Below are 15,079 nucleotides of genomic sequence, written 5' to 3' on the forward strand. Positions count from 1 at the left end.
AAAACACAGGTCGCCGTCAGTCCCCCCGTCCCAGGAACGTCCAGTCCTTTGATCCATTTGTCCCTTCTCAAGATCTGTGCCAGTGGCTCGATGCAAGCCACATACAGAAGAGGAGATAAAGGACATCCCTGACGGACACCACTGTGTATGTTCACAGCTTTGGAAAGATGCCCATTTATTAGAATTTTGCTGACTATTCCCTTGTACAGCAGTCCCACCCAGGCTATAAACCTCTTTGGAAACCCCATTTTCTCCAGAACCTGGAAGAGGTACTGGTGCGAGACTCGATCAAATGCTTTTTCAAAATCTAAATTTAGGACTACTAGCCGAATGTTTCTGTCTCTCGCGTAACAGATGGCGTCTCTAATCAGCACTAGGTTGTCTGTTATCTTTCTTCCGGGCACAGAACAAGCTTGATCCGGGTGAATCACGTCCTCTAAAACAGTTGACATGCGTGTTGCTAAAACTTTGCTAAAAAGTTTATAATCGAAATTTAAAAGTGTTATGGGTCTCCAGTTTTTTAAGTCAGTCCGGTCACCTTTTTTGTGAAGTAAAGAAACTATCCCTATTCTAAAACTGTCTGGAAGTCTGTCGAGGGTCTCAAACTCTTTAAAAACTGTCAAAAGCTCTTGTCCTAAAATGTCCCAAAATGTTAGATAAAACTCCAGGGGAAGTCCATCCACTCCTGGGGACTTCCCCTTTTTAAAACCTCCAAGAGCTTTTTGGGTTTCTAAAATGTTCAAATCTTGGGCTAAAATCTCATTTTGGCAGTCGACCCTTTTTTCAACAAAATTTAAAACTTCTTTTACGGTGTCTGAGTGTACCTTTTTAAAACTATATAAAGCCCCATAAAATTTTTCCACATCCTCTAAAATCTCTTTTGTTGTGTTAACCTCCCTATCCCCTGTTTTAACCCTGGTTAACCCCCCACCCCTTGTTATTATTTTCTTAAAAAAAATATCTGGTACACTTTTCCCCTTCTTCAATTTCTCTCTCTTTGCTTCTTAAAAGGACCCCTTTACTTTCTATATTGGCTAAAACTGACATTTCCTTTTTTACATCCTGGATTTCATTGTTAAAATCAAAACCATTATTTAAAAGATTAAAATACCTTTGTAGTCTTTTTTGCAACCCCAACATGCATTTCTTTTCCCTACTCTTCTTTTCTTTCCCTATCTTTCTAAAAAACTGTCTCGTCCGGTCCTTTACCATCTCCCACCACTGTGCACGTGTATCATAAAAGTCTTGGAGGGTCTGCCATTGGCTGAACTGTTCCCTATATTCTAAAATTACATTCTTGTCTTCCAACAGGGAACAGTTCAGCTTCCACAGCCCTCCCCCTACCGTCACACCCATGGGCAGTGAAAGGGTGCAAGACAGCATCATGTGATCAGAGAAAAAAAGGGGGGTTAATGTAGCATCGGTTGGCGGGCAGTCCCTTGTAAACACGTAGTCGATTCGAGAGGCTTTGGTACCATCACCACTGAACCAGGTGAAGCCCTCCTCTCTTTGATGCAAAATTTTAAAACAGTCGACTAAATTAAAATCTCTGACTAAACCCTGCAATAAAACCGACGTTTTGTCCACTCTAAAATCCTCCCCTACCCTTTTCCTGTCTGTTTTAGATAAAACACAATTAAAATCCCCTGCTACCATTAGGGGAGCCCTACCTAGCATGTGGGGTTGCAAGTCTTCTAAAAGCTCATATCTTTCGTTCTTTTCCGTAAAACCATATACATTAAGAACATTAAAATCCCTGTCTAAAAAGGTCAGATTTACTAAAAGTGCCCGGCCTTGCCTCACCACAGTGCTGCCCTTCACCAAGATGTTAGGATTATTAATTAAAACCGCAACTCCGTCGTTTTTGTTAAAATTTGATCCGCTCCATATGGAGGCTCCTGCGGACCATAGCTCTTCCATTTTTGTGTACCTAGTTAAAAAGGGCAGAGAACACTCTTGTAATAAAAACAAATCTGACTTAAAAGATTTTAAAAAGGACAAAATACTCTGTGCTCTAATGGTGGACCTCACACTTCTGACATTGATAGTAGAGATGGTGAGGGCCATGAGCAGTAGGGTTAAAAAGGTATGAGGCATTTAAAACAGAAGACAAGAAAAAGACTACAAAAATATGATTAAAATCATGTTACATCTTGTAGCATTTGTCTTTCCTTTTCCCCAGATGAGCTGAGGTCTGGAGGGCAAATGCCTGTCGCTTCAGAGGCCACAGAGGGAACCTCTTGTGGCTCCTTTGGCGATGATGCTGTTAGCTTAATGTGCAAAAAGGAAACCTCATTTGGGGACTCTAGGGGCCACATGCGCTCCAGATCTACCGAATCGGAACTATCGAGCTTATATGCTGCCCTAGATTTTTTCTCCTCCATTACAATCAGAGGAGACCCCGCAGGTCTTTTTTGCACCTGAGCATTAGGGAGTGAACACTCTGTCTCACTCCCGGTGGATTCTTCCACCCCATCCGAAACTGTTACCAGTGATTCTTCCTCACTTTCCTTTCCTTCCATTACCATTTCCTGTTCCGTTGCCTCCGCCCCTGTGGCCGCCCCACTTCCTCCTTCCTGCCCAATCCCTGAGGCCGGCTGGGAATTTGAAATTCCCGCCAAAACCTCAGGGACCGCCTCCTCTCTCCTTTGTTCCTTCGTTTGTTGCCCATGTGGGGCGGCCATTTTTAGCTTGTTGGCAAAACTTTTAGGGCAGTCTCTGTAGAGATGGTTTGTTTCTCCACAAAGATTGCACCGTCTGCCATTGGTACAGTCATCAAAACTGTGACCAATTTCTCTACACTTCCCACAGATTAACTCTTGGCATGCTTCAGATAAATGACCAAACCTTCCACACTTTCTGCAGAGTTTGGGCATTCCTTGATAATGTATGTAGCCTCTGTTCTCTCCGAGCACAATCATGGAAGGCAGATGCTTCAGGCCCTGGTAGCCCCCAGCGTCTTCCCATTGTTTAATGGGAATTCGCCAGGAGCATGTCCAAATGCCATCTTCATCTAACACTTTGACAGGCTGGCCTCGAACAGTGCAAAATCTACCCAACCAAACACAAATATCATCTCCAGTCACGGTTTCATTGAACATCCTGACAATCACAGTTTTAAGTGTGTTATCAGAAAGTTTCTCAACAGTGAACATGGAAAACTGGGCTTTAACTGATTCAAACCTTTGCCAAAAGTCACTAAGTAGGGAAGCGGTTTTAAAACTAACATCAAATCCTTTGTTCAAGGGCAGAGTCATCAAACAATTCAGGTCGTCACATTTAAAAGCTAAGGTCTTTTGGATCAGCTTCCTGGAAAAGTCCATACGGGACATTCCCAGGAGCTTCCCCTCACCCTGCCTGAATAAAAAACGCACGCTGTGGTGCCTCCGCACGCCGGCACGGGCAGCCGACATGATAGAGGCACCAACAGCCTAAAAACTTAAAACAACAATAAATACAACAATAAATAACAAAATAAATAATTAAAAGACCTTACCTTAAAACTTGTTGGAGCCCGAAGCAGCAGAGTTCAATATACCTCCCGAAGTTGTGTGACTCAAGATATGAAGGGATCTCGAGTCAGGAAACCTCCAAGAGGCGATCGCAGTCTCAACCGTCCGACAAGATACTTGATCTTAGCCAAAAGGCCGAGAAGCGATCACACATCAGGAAAAAAGTTTGCAATAAACCACAGCATCTGCAATGGCAGCTCTCATTCCTTGTTCTGCTATTCGACACAATAAATGGCAATCCCCAAAAAGGGAAAGCACACCGTTCCTGGAGACACTGCAATACCAGGCCGATGCATGGAGTGGACGGAGCAAGCCCCGGCTCCAGCTCCGTGATCTAAAAATCCATTTAATATGTAGTCCCCGGATGGGGGACGTATCAGATATTAAACTGATAAGAACAGATACTACACTTGATCTTAGCCAAAAGGCCGAGAAGCGATGCTGCTAAGACGCAGCAGGGAGGAAGCCGGACACGGCGATGCCCATCTCGGCTTTGGTAAGTTTTGGGAGACCTAAAAACGCTGGGGGATGGTACCCTGATAGCACACATACATCTAGGAGACGTCTATTTGACATATGAATTTACATCTGCAAGATGTAGTTTTAAGGCTGTTTGCTCATCTGCAATACGTCTATTGGACGTCTCCTTTTAGCAGTGTTTGGAAGGTTACTTTGGAAATGTAATAGGTTACAGATTACAAGTTACCCTGTTTAAAATGTTATAGTAGTATAACTTTTTCAATTACTTTATTAAAGTAATGTAACTAATTACTTTTGAGTACTTTTAGATTACTTTTCTAAATTTGTGAAAATGAAATAATAATAAATAAAAACATATACATCAACTCAAATACAGTTATCTAATAAGCATGTGTCATTCCTGTATAATAAACTCCTGAAACATTGGTGTTTTTTTAAACTGCTGTCTCTTTGTATATGATATGATAGGTAAAATGCATGACGTGACACAGAGCAGTTCTAGAAATGATGTTTATGTGCTCATGTACTCCTATATTGAGGCGGCAGAGGCTGACAACACTGCAAGCTTCAGTAGGCCTATTTGTATTAAATGAAACTGCATGTTTTTGCCATTAATTTACAGGAAGGGCGGACTGGGAAAAACAAAAAATTCTGTTAAAATTCTGGAAATTATTAGGGCGTATGTCTCAGAACAGTCAGTGCAATTTGGGAAAGAAATCAGTGAAATCTGTATGTGGATGTGTGTAAATATTCAAATGTAATTGCCTTTGTAATCGTTAAAAATTTCATAAGTAACTTTAATTTAATTACTAATTTTTTCTTCGTAACTGTAACTAATTACAGTTACATTCATTTTGTAATTAAATTACGTAATGCTGTTACATGTAACTAGTTACTCCCCAACACTGCCTTTTAGATGTCAGATAGATGTCAATTAGATGTCTTTTAGATGTTTATGATTTAGAAGGTATATAAAACTGACATCTGAAAGGCGTATGTCAGACGTTTGTAGATGGCAGATGCTTTCCAGATCAACATTTCTTTAACAGACATCTTGCAGACGTAAGTGTGCTATCTGGGTAGTACCCTCCCCTGTCTACAACGTCACCGGGCCTCGTCCCGATCGGCCTGACGGAAAGTACGGCATGGCTCGTAACTCCCAAACGGTTGGTCGCAGAGCCACGTGCCTTATGTCACCGGAATCCTTGGCTCGAGCCGAACGAGACGCAGGTCTCAGATTGGCCCGTCGCTCTGACGAAATTTTCGGGTATTTTGGATTTTGTCGAAAACCTTCTTTTGCAACCTGGCGCCAGGTATTTGGCCCAGTCCCACCCAAATCAGCACAGAAAGCTTCTCTGGAGTCTGAGTGTCAATAATCATCCAAAAATAGAGGAAATTTCCATTCACCTTGGCGAGGGGACCTCAAAACGTGCTAAGGTGGCGTGTCCGAGGTGGCTCGAATGGCTATAACTCCAGGAAGGAGTGAGATCCCTTCACCCAAATCGGCACACCTGTGCAGGGGCTCAGTCCGAGGCCAGGTGAAAAGGGACGCGGCGACAGGCCACTAGGTGGCGCCGTAAGCTGAAAAATAGGGAAAATGTAATGTAAATGGACAATCAAACAAAGATGAAAACACCTGCAACACTGCGGGATGGTAGTACCCTCCCCTGTCTGCAACGTCACCGGGCCTTGTCCCGATCGGCCTGACGGTGGAACTGCAGCGACGGAAAGTACGGCATCGCTCGTAACTCCCAAACGGTTGGTCGCAGAGCCACGTGCCTTATGTCACCGGAATCCTTGGCTCGAGCCGAACGAGACGCAGGTCTCAGATTGGCCCGTCGCTCTGACGAAATTTTCGGGTATTTTGGATTTTGTCGAAAACCTTCTTTTGCAACCTGGCGCCAGGTATTTGGCCCAGTCCCACCCAAATCAGCACAGAAAGCTTCTCTGGAGTCTGACTGTCAATAATCATCCAAAAAAATAGGAAATTTCCATTCACCTTGGCGAGGGGACCTCAAAGCGTGCTAAGGTGGCGTGTCCGAGGTGGCTCGAATGGCTATAACTCCAGGAAGGAGTGAGATCCCTTCACCCAAATCGGCACACCTGTGCAGGGGCTCAGTCCGAGGCCAGGTGAAAAAGGGCGCGGCGACAGGCCACTAGGTGTCGCTGTAAGCGACAACAAAATTAATACGAATCGAAAAAAAGGACAACCAAACAACATGGAGACAGTTACAGCTAGGCTGCAGTCAGTCCAATCTACTTTCAAAGTAAGGTCTGCGCTATGTTCGAACTAAACTACCCACCAGGGTCCGATTTTTCAAGAGCGCAAGTGACTTTGTTTCACAGGCGCACAACACATATCTCGCATGTGACAGAACTCCCCATTCTGAAAGGAAAATAAATAAAAAACTGTAAAAACCTCTTCTGCTTTGTTTCACCAACAATTTCAGGGGAGAGCGCGAACGCAGTCCCCCACTACCATAAATTATGCAGTCGAGATTCCCGCATTTGGGGAATTCGCAGGGGTCAGCATGGCCGGAGTGCAATGGACAAGCCTCGCCCTGGGTGAACCGCCTTCTTGATCATGGTGTCTCCCCTGCCAGGTAAGTATGAAGGCCCAGGCGGTCAGCCAGAGGTCTGATTTGCATCTCTACCATCCTCACCAACGGTTAGCCCTCCGCCCCCCCTCCGGGAAAGGAAGGACGGGTGCCTTCCGTTACTGGCCTGGAAACTGCCAAGCTCATGGGCCGGTGCTTCCCAACGCCAGTTTTAGATGACTCTCTTTAAACAAACACACCTGATTCGATGCGTCACCTCGTCTGTGAAAGACTTCAAGACCTCAGGTGGGTGCATCGTTAGTGGAAGAGTCCAAGACCCCAGGTGGACACATCAGGAAAAAAGTTTGCAATAAACCACAGCATCTGCAATGGCAGCTCTCATTCCTTGTTCTGCTATTCGACACAATAAATGGCAATCCCCAAAAAGGGAAAGCACACCGTTCCTGGAGACACTGCAATACCAGGCCGATGCATGGAGTGGACGGAGCAAGCCCCGGCTCCAGCTCCGTGATCTAAAAATCCATTTAATATGTAGTCCCCGGATGGGGGACGTATCAGATATTAAACTGATAAGAACAGATACTACACTTGATCTTAGCCAAAAGGCCGAGAAGCGATGCTGCTAAGACGCAGCAGGGAGGAAGCCGGACACGGCGATGCCCATCTCGGCTTTGGTAAGTTTTGGGAGACCTAAAAACGCTGGGGGATGGTACCCTGATAGCACACATACATCTAGGAGACGTCTATTTGACATATGAATTTACATCTGCAAGATGTAGTTTTAAGGCTGTTTGCTCATCTGCAATACGTCTATTGGACGTCTCCTTTTAGCAGTGTTTGGAAGGTTACTTTGGAAATGTAATAGGTTACAGATTACAAGTTACCCTGTTTAAAATGTTATAGTAGTATAACTTTTTCAATTACTTTATTAAAGTAATGTAACTAATTACTTTTGAGTACTTTTAGATTACTTTTCTAAATTTGTGAAAATGAAATAATAATAAATAAAAACATATACATCAACTCAAATACAGTTATCTAATAAGCATGTGTCATTCCTGTATAATAAACTCCTGAAACATTGGTGTTTTTTTAAACTGCTGTCTCTTTGTATATGATATGATAGGTAAAATGCATGACGTGACACAGAGCAGTTCTAGAAATGATGTTTATGTGCTCATGTACTCCTATATTGAGGCGGCAGAGGCTGACAACACTGCAAGCTTCAGTAGGCCTATTTGTATTAAATGAAACTGCATGTTTTTGCCATTAATTTACAGGAAGGGCGGACTGGGAAAAACAAAAAATTCTGTTAAAATTCTGGAAATTATTAGGGCGTATGTCTCAGAACAGTCAGTGCAATTTGGGAAAGAAATCAGTGAAATCTGTATGTGGATGTGTGTAAATATTCAAATGTAATTGCCTTTGTAATCGTTAAAAATTTCATAAGTAACTTTAATTTAATTACTAATTTTTTCTTCGTAACTGTAACTAATTACAGTTACATTCATTTTGTAATTAAATTACGTAATGCTGTTACATGTAACTAGTTACTCCCCAACACTGCCTTTTAGATGTCAGATAGATGTCAATTAGATGTCTTTTAGATGTTTATGATTTAGAAGGTATATAAAACTGACATCTGAAAGGCGTATGTCAGACGTTTGTAGATGGCAGATGCTTTCCAGATCAACATTTCTTTAACAGACATCTTGCAGACGTAAGTGTGCTATCTGGGTAGTACCCTCCCCTGTCTACAACGTCACCGGGCCTCGTCCCGATCGGCCTGACGGAAAGTACGGCATGGCTCGTAACTCCCAAACGGTTGGTCGCAGAGCCACGTGCCTTATGTCACCGGAATCCTTGGCTCGAGCCGAACGAGACGCAGGTCTCAGATTGGCCCGTCGCTCTGACGAAATTTTCGGGTATTTTGGATTTTGTCGAAAACCTTCTTTTGCAACCTGGCGCCAGGTATTTGGCCCAGTCCCACCCAAATCAGCACAGAAAGCTTCTCTGGAGTCTGAGTGTCAATAATCATCCAAAAATAGAGGAAATTTCCATTCACCTTGGCGAGGGGACCTCAAAACGTGCTAAGGTGGCCTGTCCGAGGTGGCTCGAATGGCTATAACTCCAGGAAGGAGTGAGATCCCTTCACCCAAATCGGCACACCTGTGCAGGGGCTCAGTCCGAGGCCAGGTGAAAAGGGACGCGGCGACAGGCCACTAGGTGGCGCCGTAAGCTGAAAAATAGGGAAAATGTAATGTAAATGGACAATCAAACAAAGATGAAAACACCTGCAACACTGCGGGATGGTAGTACCCTCCCCTGTCTGCAACGTCACCGGGCCTTGTCCCGATCGGCCTGACGGTGGAACTGCAGCGACGGAAAGTACGGCATCGCTCGTAACTCCCAAACGGTTGGTCGCAGAGCCACGTGCCTTATGTCACCGGAATCCTTGGCTCGAGCCGAACGAGACGCAGGTCTCAGATTGGCCCGTCGCTCTGACGAAATTTTCGGGTATTTTGGATTTTGTCGAAAACCTTCTTTTGCAACCTGGCGCCAGGTATTTGGCCCAGTCCCACCCAAATCAGCACAGAAAGCTTCTCTGGAGTCTGACTGTCAATAATCATCCAAAAAAATAGGAAATTTCCATTCACCTTGGCGAGGGGACCTCAAAGCGTGCTAAGGTGGCGTGTCCGAGGTGGCTCGAATGGCTATAACTCCAGGAAGGAGTGAGATCCCTTCACCCAAATCGGCACACCTGTGCAGGGGCTCAGTCCGAGGCCAGGTGAAAAAGGGCGCGGCGACAGGCCACTAGGTGTCGCTGTAAGCGACAACAAAATTAATACGAATCGAAAAAAAGGACAACCAAACAACATGGAGACAGTTACAGCTAGGCTGCAGTCAGTCCAATCTACTTTCAAAGTAAGGTCTGCGCTATGTTCGAACTAAACTACCCACCAGGGTCCGATTTTTCAAGAGCGCAAGTGACTTTGTTTCACAGGCGCACAACACATATCTCGCATGTGACAGAACTCCCCATTCTGAAAGGAAAATAAATAAAAAACTGTAAAAACCTCTTCTGCTTTGTTTCACCAACAATTTCAGGGGAGAGCGCGAACGCAGTCCCCCACTACCATAAATTATGCAGTCGAGATTCCCGCATTTGGGGAATTCGCAGGGGTCAGCATGGCCGGAGTGCAATGGACAAGCCTCGCCCTGGGTGAACCGCCTTCTTGATCATGGTGTCTCCCCTGCCAGGTAAGTATGAAGGCCCAGGCGGTCAGCCAGAGGTCTGATTTGCATCTCTACCATCCTCACCAACGGTTAGCCCTCCGCCCCCCCTCCGGGAAAGGAAGGACGGGTGCCTTCCGTTACTGGCCTGGAAACTGCCAAGCTCATGGGCCGGTGCTTCCCAACGCCAGTTTTAGATGACTCTCTTTAAACAAACACACCTGATTCGATGCGTCACCTCGTCTGTGAAAGACTTCAAGACCTCAGGTGGGTGCATCGTTAGTGGAAGAGTCCAAGACCCCAGGTGGACACATCAGGAAAAAAGTTTGCAATAAACCACAGCATCTGCAATGGCAGCTCTCATTCCTTGTTCTGCTATTCGACACAATAAATGGCAATCCCCAAAAAGGGAAAGCACACCGTTCCTGGAGACACTGCAATACCAGGCCGATGCATGGAGTGGACGGAGCAAGCCCCGGCTCCAGCTCCGTGATCTAAAAATCCATTTAATATGTAGTCCCCGGATGGGGGACGTATCAGATATTAAACTGATAAGAACAGATACTACACTTGATCTTAGCCAAAAGGCCGAGAAGCGATGCTGCTAAGACGCAGCAGGGAGGAAGCCGGACACGGCGATGCCCATCTCGGCTTTGGTAAGTTTTGGGAGACCTAAAAACGCTGGGGGATGGTACCCTGATAGCACACATACATCTAGGAGACGTCTATTTGACATATGAATTTACATCTGCAAGATGTAGTTTTAAGGCTGTTTGCTCATCTGCAATACGTCTATTGGACGTCTCCTTTTAGCAGTGTTTGGAAGGTTACTTTGGAAATGTAATAGGTTACAGATTACAAGTTACCCTGTTTAAAATGTTATAGTAGTATAACTTTTTCAATTACTTTATTAAAGTAATGTAACTAATTACTTTTGAGTACTTTTAGATTACTTTTCTAAATTTGTGAAAATGAAATAATAATAAATAAAAACATATACATCAACTCAAATACAGTTATCTAATAAGCATGTGTCATTCCTGTATAATAAACTCCTGAAACATTGGTGTTTTTTTAAACTGCTGTCTCTTTGTATATGATATGATAGGTAAAATGCATGACGTGACACAGAGCAGTTCTAGAAATGATGTTTATGTGCTCATGTACTCCTATATTGAGGCGGCAGAGGCTGACAACACTGCAAGCTTCAGTAGGCCTATTTGTATTAAATGAAACTGCATGTTTTTGCCATTAATTTACAGGAAGGGCGGACTGGGAAAAACAAAAAATTCTGTTAAAATTCTGGAAATTATTAGGGCGTATGTCTCAGAACAGTCAGTGCAATTTGGGAAAGAAATCAGTGAAATCTGTATGTGGATGTGTGTAAATATTCAAATGTAATTGCCTTTGTAATCGTTAAAAATTTCATAAGTAACTTTAATTTAATTACTAATTTTTTCTTCGTAACTGTAACTAATTACAGTTACATTCATTTTGTAATTAAATTACGTAATGCTGTTACATGTAACTAGTTACTCCCCAACACTGCCTTTTAGATGTCAGATAGATGTCAATTAGATGTCTTTTAGATGTTTATGATTTAGAAGGTATATAAAACTGACATCTGAAAGGCGTATGTCAGACGTTTGTAGATGGCAGATGCTTTCCAGATCAACATTTCTTTAACAGACATCTTGCAGACGTAAGTGTGCTATCTGGGTAGTACCCTCCCCTGTCTACAACGTCACCGGGCCTCGTCCCGATCGGCCTGACGGAAAGTACGGCATGGCTCGTAACTCCCAAACGGTTGGTCGCAGAGCCACGTGCCTTATGTCACCGGAATCCTTGGCTCGAGCCGAACGAGACGCAGGTCTCAGATTGGCCCGTCGCTCTGACGAAATTTTCGGGTATTTTGGATTTTGTCGAAAACCTTCTTTTGCAACCTGGCGCCAGGTATTTGGCCCAGTCCCACCCAAATCAGCACAGAAAGCTTCTCTGGAGTCTGAGTGTCAATAATCATCCAAAAATAGAGGAAATTTCCATTCACCTTGGCGAGGGGACCTCAAAACGTGCTAAGGTGGCCTGTCCGAGGTGGCTCGAATGGCTATAACTCCAGGAAGGAGTGAGATCCCTTCACCCAAATCGGCACACCTGTGCAGGGGCTCAGTCCGAGGCCAGGTGAAAAGGGACGCGGCGACAGGCCACTAGGTGGCGCCGTAAGCTGAAAAATAGGGAAAATGTAATGTAAATGGACAATCAAACAAAGATGAAAACACCTGCAACACTGCGGGATGGTAGTACCCTCCCCTGTCTGCAACGTCACCGGGCCTTGTCCCGATCGGCCTGACGGTGGAACTGCAGCGACGGAAAGTACGGCATCGCTCGTAACTCCCAAACGGTTGGTCGCAGAGCCACGTGCCTTATGTCACCGGAATCCTTGGCTCGAGCCGAACGAGACGCAGGTCTCAGATTGGCCCGTCGCTCTGACGAAATTTTCGGGTATTTTGGATTTTGTCGAAAACCTTCTTTTGCAACCTGGCGCCAGGTATTTGGCCCAGTCCCACCCAAATCAGCACAGAAAGCTTCTCTGGAGTCTGACTGTCAATAATCATCCAAAAAAATAGGAAATTTCCATTCACCTTGGCGAGGGGACCTCAAAGCGTGCTAAGGTGGCGTGTCCGAGGTGGCTCGAATGGCTATAACTCCAGGAAGGAGTGAGATCCCTTCACCCAAATCGGCACACCTGTGCAGGGGCTCAGTCCGAGGCCAGGTGAAAAAGGGCGCGGCGACAGGCCACTAGGTGTCGCTGTAAGCGACAACAAAATTAATACGAATCGAAAAAAAGGACAACCAAACAACATGGAGACAGTTACAGCTAGGCTGCAGTCAGTCCAATCTACTTTCAAAGTAAGGTCTGCGCTATGTTCGAACTAAACTACCCACCAGGGTCCGATTTTTCAAGAGCGCAAGTGACTTTGTTTCACAGGCGCACAACACATATCTCGCATGTGACAGAACTCCCCATTCTGAAAGGAAAATAAATAAAAAACTGTAAAAACCTCTTCTGCTTTGTTTCACCAACAATTTCAGGGGAGAGCGCGAACGCAGTCCCCCACTACCATAAATTATGCAGTCGAGATTCCCGCATTTGGGGAATTCGCAGGGGTCAGCATGGCCGGAGTGCAATGGACAAGCCTCGCCCTGGGTGAACCGCCTTCTTGATCATGGTGTCTCCCCTGCCAGGTAAGTATGAAGGCCCAGGCGGTCAGCCAGAGGTCTGATTTGCATCTCTACCATCCTCACCAACGGTTAGCCCTCCGCCCCCCCTCCGGGAAAGGAAGGACGGGTGCCTTCCGTTACTGGCCTGGAAACTGCCAAGCTCATGGGCCGGTGCTTCCCAACGCCAGTTTTAGATGACTCTCTTTAAACAAACACACCTGATTCGATGCGTCACCTCGTCTGTGAAAGACTTCAAGACCTCAGGTGGGTGCATCGTTAGTGGAAGAGTCCAAGACCCCAGGTGGACACATCAGGAAAAAAGTTTGCAATAAACCACAGCATCTGCAATGGCAGCTCTCATTCCTTGTTCTGCTATTCGACACAATAAATGGCAATCCCCAAAAAGGGAAAGCACACCGTTCCTGGAGACACTGCAATACCAGGCCGATGCATGGAGTGGACGGAGCAAGCCCCGGCTCCAGCTCCGTGATCTAAAAATCCATTTAATATGTAGTCCCCGGATGGGGGACGTATCAGATATTAAACTGATAAGAACAGATACTACACTTGATCTTAGCCAAAAGGCCGAGAAGCGATGCTGCTAAGACGCAGCAGGGAGGAAGCCGGACACGGCGATGCCCATCTCGGCTTTGGTAAGTTTTGGGAGACCTAAAAACGCTGGGGGATGGTACCCTGATAGCACACATACATCTAGGAGACGTCTATTTGACATATGAATTTACATCTGCAAGATGTAGTTTTAAGGCTGTTTGCTCATCTGCAATACGTCTATTGGACGTCTCCTTTTAGCAGTGTTTGGAAGGTTACTTTGGAAATGTAATAGGTTACAGATTACAAGTTACCCTGTTTAAAATGTTATAGTAGTATAACTTTTTCAATTACTTTATTAAAGTAATGTAACTAATTACTTTTGAGTACTTTTAGATTACTTTTCTAAATTTGTGAAAATGAAATAATAATAAATAAAAACATATACATCAACTCAAATACAGTTATCTAATAAGCATGTGTCATTCCTGTATAATAAACTCCTGAAACATTGGTGTTTTTTTAAACTGCTGTCTCTTTGTATATGATATGATAGGTAAAATGCATGACGTGACACAGAGCAGTTCTAGAAATGATGTTTATGTGCTCATGTACTCCTATATTGAGGCGGCAGAGGCTGACAACACTGCAAGCTTCAGTAGGCCTATTTGTATTAAATGAAACTGCATGTTTTTGCCATTAATTTACAGGAAGGGCGGACTGGGAAAAACAAAAAATTCTGTTAAAATTCTGGAAATTATTAGGGCGTATGTCTCAGAACAGTCAGTGCAATTTGGGAAAGAAATCAGTGAAATCTGTATGTGGATGTGTGTAAATATTCAAATGTAATTGCCTTTGTAATCGTTAAAAATTTCATAAGTAACTTTAATTTAATTACTAATTTTTTCTTCGTAACTGTAACTAATTACAGTTACATTCATTTTGTAATTAAATTACGTAATGCTGTTACATGTAACTAGTTACTCCCCAACACTGCCTTTTAGATGTCAGATAGATGTCAATTAGATGTCTTTTAGATGTTTATGATTTAGAAGGTATATAAAACTGACATCTGAAAGGCGTATGTCAGACGTTTGTAGATGGCAGATGCTTTCCAGATCAACATTTCTTTAACAGACATCTTGCAGACGTAAGTGTGCTATCTGGGTAGTACCCTCCCCTGTCTACAACGTCACCGGGCCTCGTCCCGATCGGCCTGACGGAAAGTACGGCATGGCTCGTAACTCCCAAACGGTTGGTCGCAGAGCCACGTGCCTTATGTCACCGGAATCCTTGGCTCGAGCCGAACGAGACGCAGGTCTCAGATTGGCCCGTCGCTCTGACGAAATTTTCGGGTATTTTGGATTTTGTCGAAAACCTTCTTTTGCAACCTGGCGCCAGGTATTTGGCCCAGTCCCACCCAAATCAGCACAGAAAGCTTCTCTGGAGTCTGAGTGTCAATAATCATCCAAAAATAGAGGAAATTTCCATTCACCTTGGCGAGGGGACCTCAAAACGTGCTAAGGT

At 44.4% G+C, this 15,079-nt stretch overlaps 2 protein-coding genes and 7 non-coding genes across 20 annotated transcripts in view; all 9 read right to left on the reverse strand.

Annotated features, from left to right (window-relative positions):
* The window catches only part of LOC127944872 (uncharacterized), a 352,827-nt gene that overhangs the window by 39,703 nt on the left and 298,045 nt on the right, over nucleotides 1-15,079 (reverse strand). For 4 of the 12 annotated variants that reach the window (XM_052541248.1, XM_052541236.1, XM_052541218.1 and 1 more), the window contains exon 1: nucleotides 3,497-3,655. The exons of 6 other annotated variants lie outside the window; for them this stretch is intronic. The gene's annotated coding sequence lies outside the window, so the exon portion shown is untranslated. Of the gene's footprint in view, nucleotides 1-1,803; nucleotides 1,931-3,496; nucleotides 3,656-15,079 lie in introns of those variants that run through there. 2 more of the 12 variants (XM_052541238.1, XM_052541235.1) reach the window with 1 other exon arrangement.
* LOC127944298 (uncharacterized) overlaps nucleotides 1-15,079 on the reverse strand; it is a 170,237-nt gene that overhangs the window by 5,708 nt on the left and 149,450 nt on the right. The gene's annotated exons all lie outside the window — the stretch shown is intronic.
* LOC127945442 (U2 spliceosomal RNA) lies at nucleotides 3,762-3,952 on the reverse strand. The gene has a single exon (XR_008150774.1). It is a non-coding gene; the product is annotated as a U2 spliceosomal RNA (small nuclear RNA).
* LOC127945608 (U1 spliceosomal RNA) lies at nucleotides 6,440-6,603 on the reverse strand. Its single transcript, XR_008150903.1, has one exon. It is a non-coding gene; the product is annotated as a U1 spliceosomal RNA (small nuclear RNA).
* On the reverse strand, nucleotides 6,978-7,168 carry LOC127945443 (U2 spliceosomal RNA). The gene has a single exon (XR_008150775.1). It is a non-coding gene; the product is annotated as a U2 spliceosomal RNA (small nuclear RNA).
* On the reverse strand, nucleotides 9,656-9,819 carry LOC127945619 (U1 spliceosomal RNA). Its single transcript, XR_008150905.1, has one exon. It is a non-coding gene; the product is annotated as a U1 spliceosomal RNA (small nuclear RNA).
* Nucleotides 10,194-10,384, reverse strand: LOC127945444 (U2 spliceosomal RNA). Its single transcript, XR_008150776.1, has one exon. It is a non-coding gene; the product is annotated as a U2 spliceosomal RNA (small nuclear RNA).
* Nucleotides 12,872-13,035, reverse strand: LOC127945630 (U1 spliceosomal RNA). Its single transcript, XR_008150914.1, has one exon. It is a non-coding gene; the product is annotated as a U1 spliceosomal RNA (small nuclear RNA).
* Nucleotides 13,410-13,600, reverse strand: LOC127945445 (U2 spliceosomal RNA). The gene has a single exon (XR_008150777.1). It is a non-coding gene; the product is annotated as a U2 spliceosomal RNA (small nuclear RNA).

This window comes from Carassius gibelio, chromosome A23, assembly GCF_023724105.1.
Source record: "Carassius gibelio isolate Cgi1373 ecotype wild population from Czech Republic chromosome A23, carGib1.2-hapl.c, whole genome shotgun sequence".
Taxonomy (NCBI): domain Eukaryota; kingdom Metazoa; phylum Chordata; class Actinopteri; order Cypriniformes; family Cyprinidae; genus Carassius; species Carassius gibelio.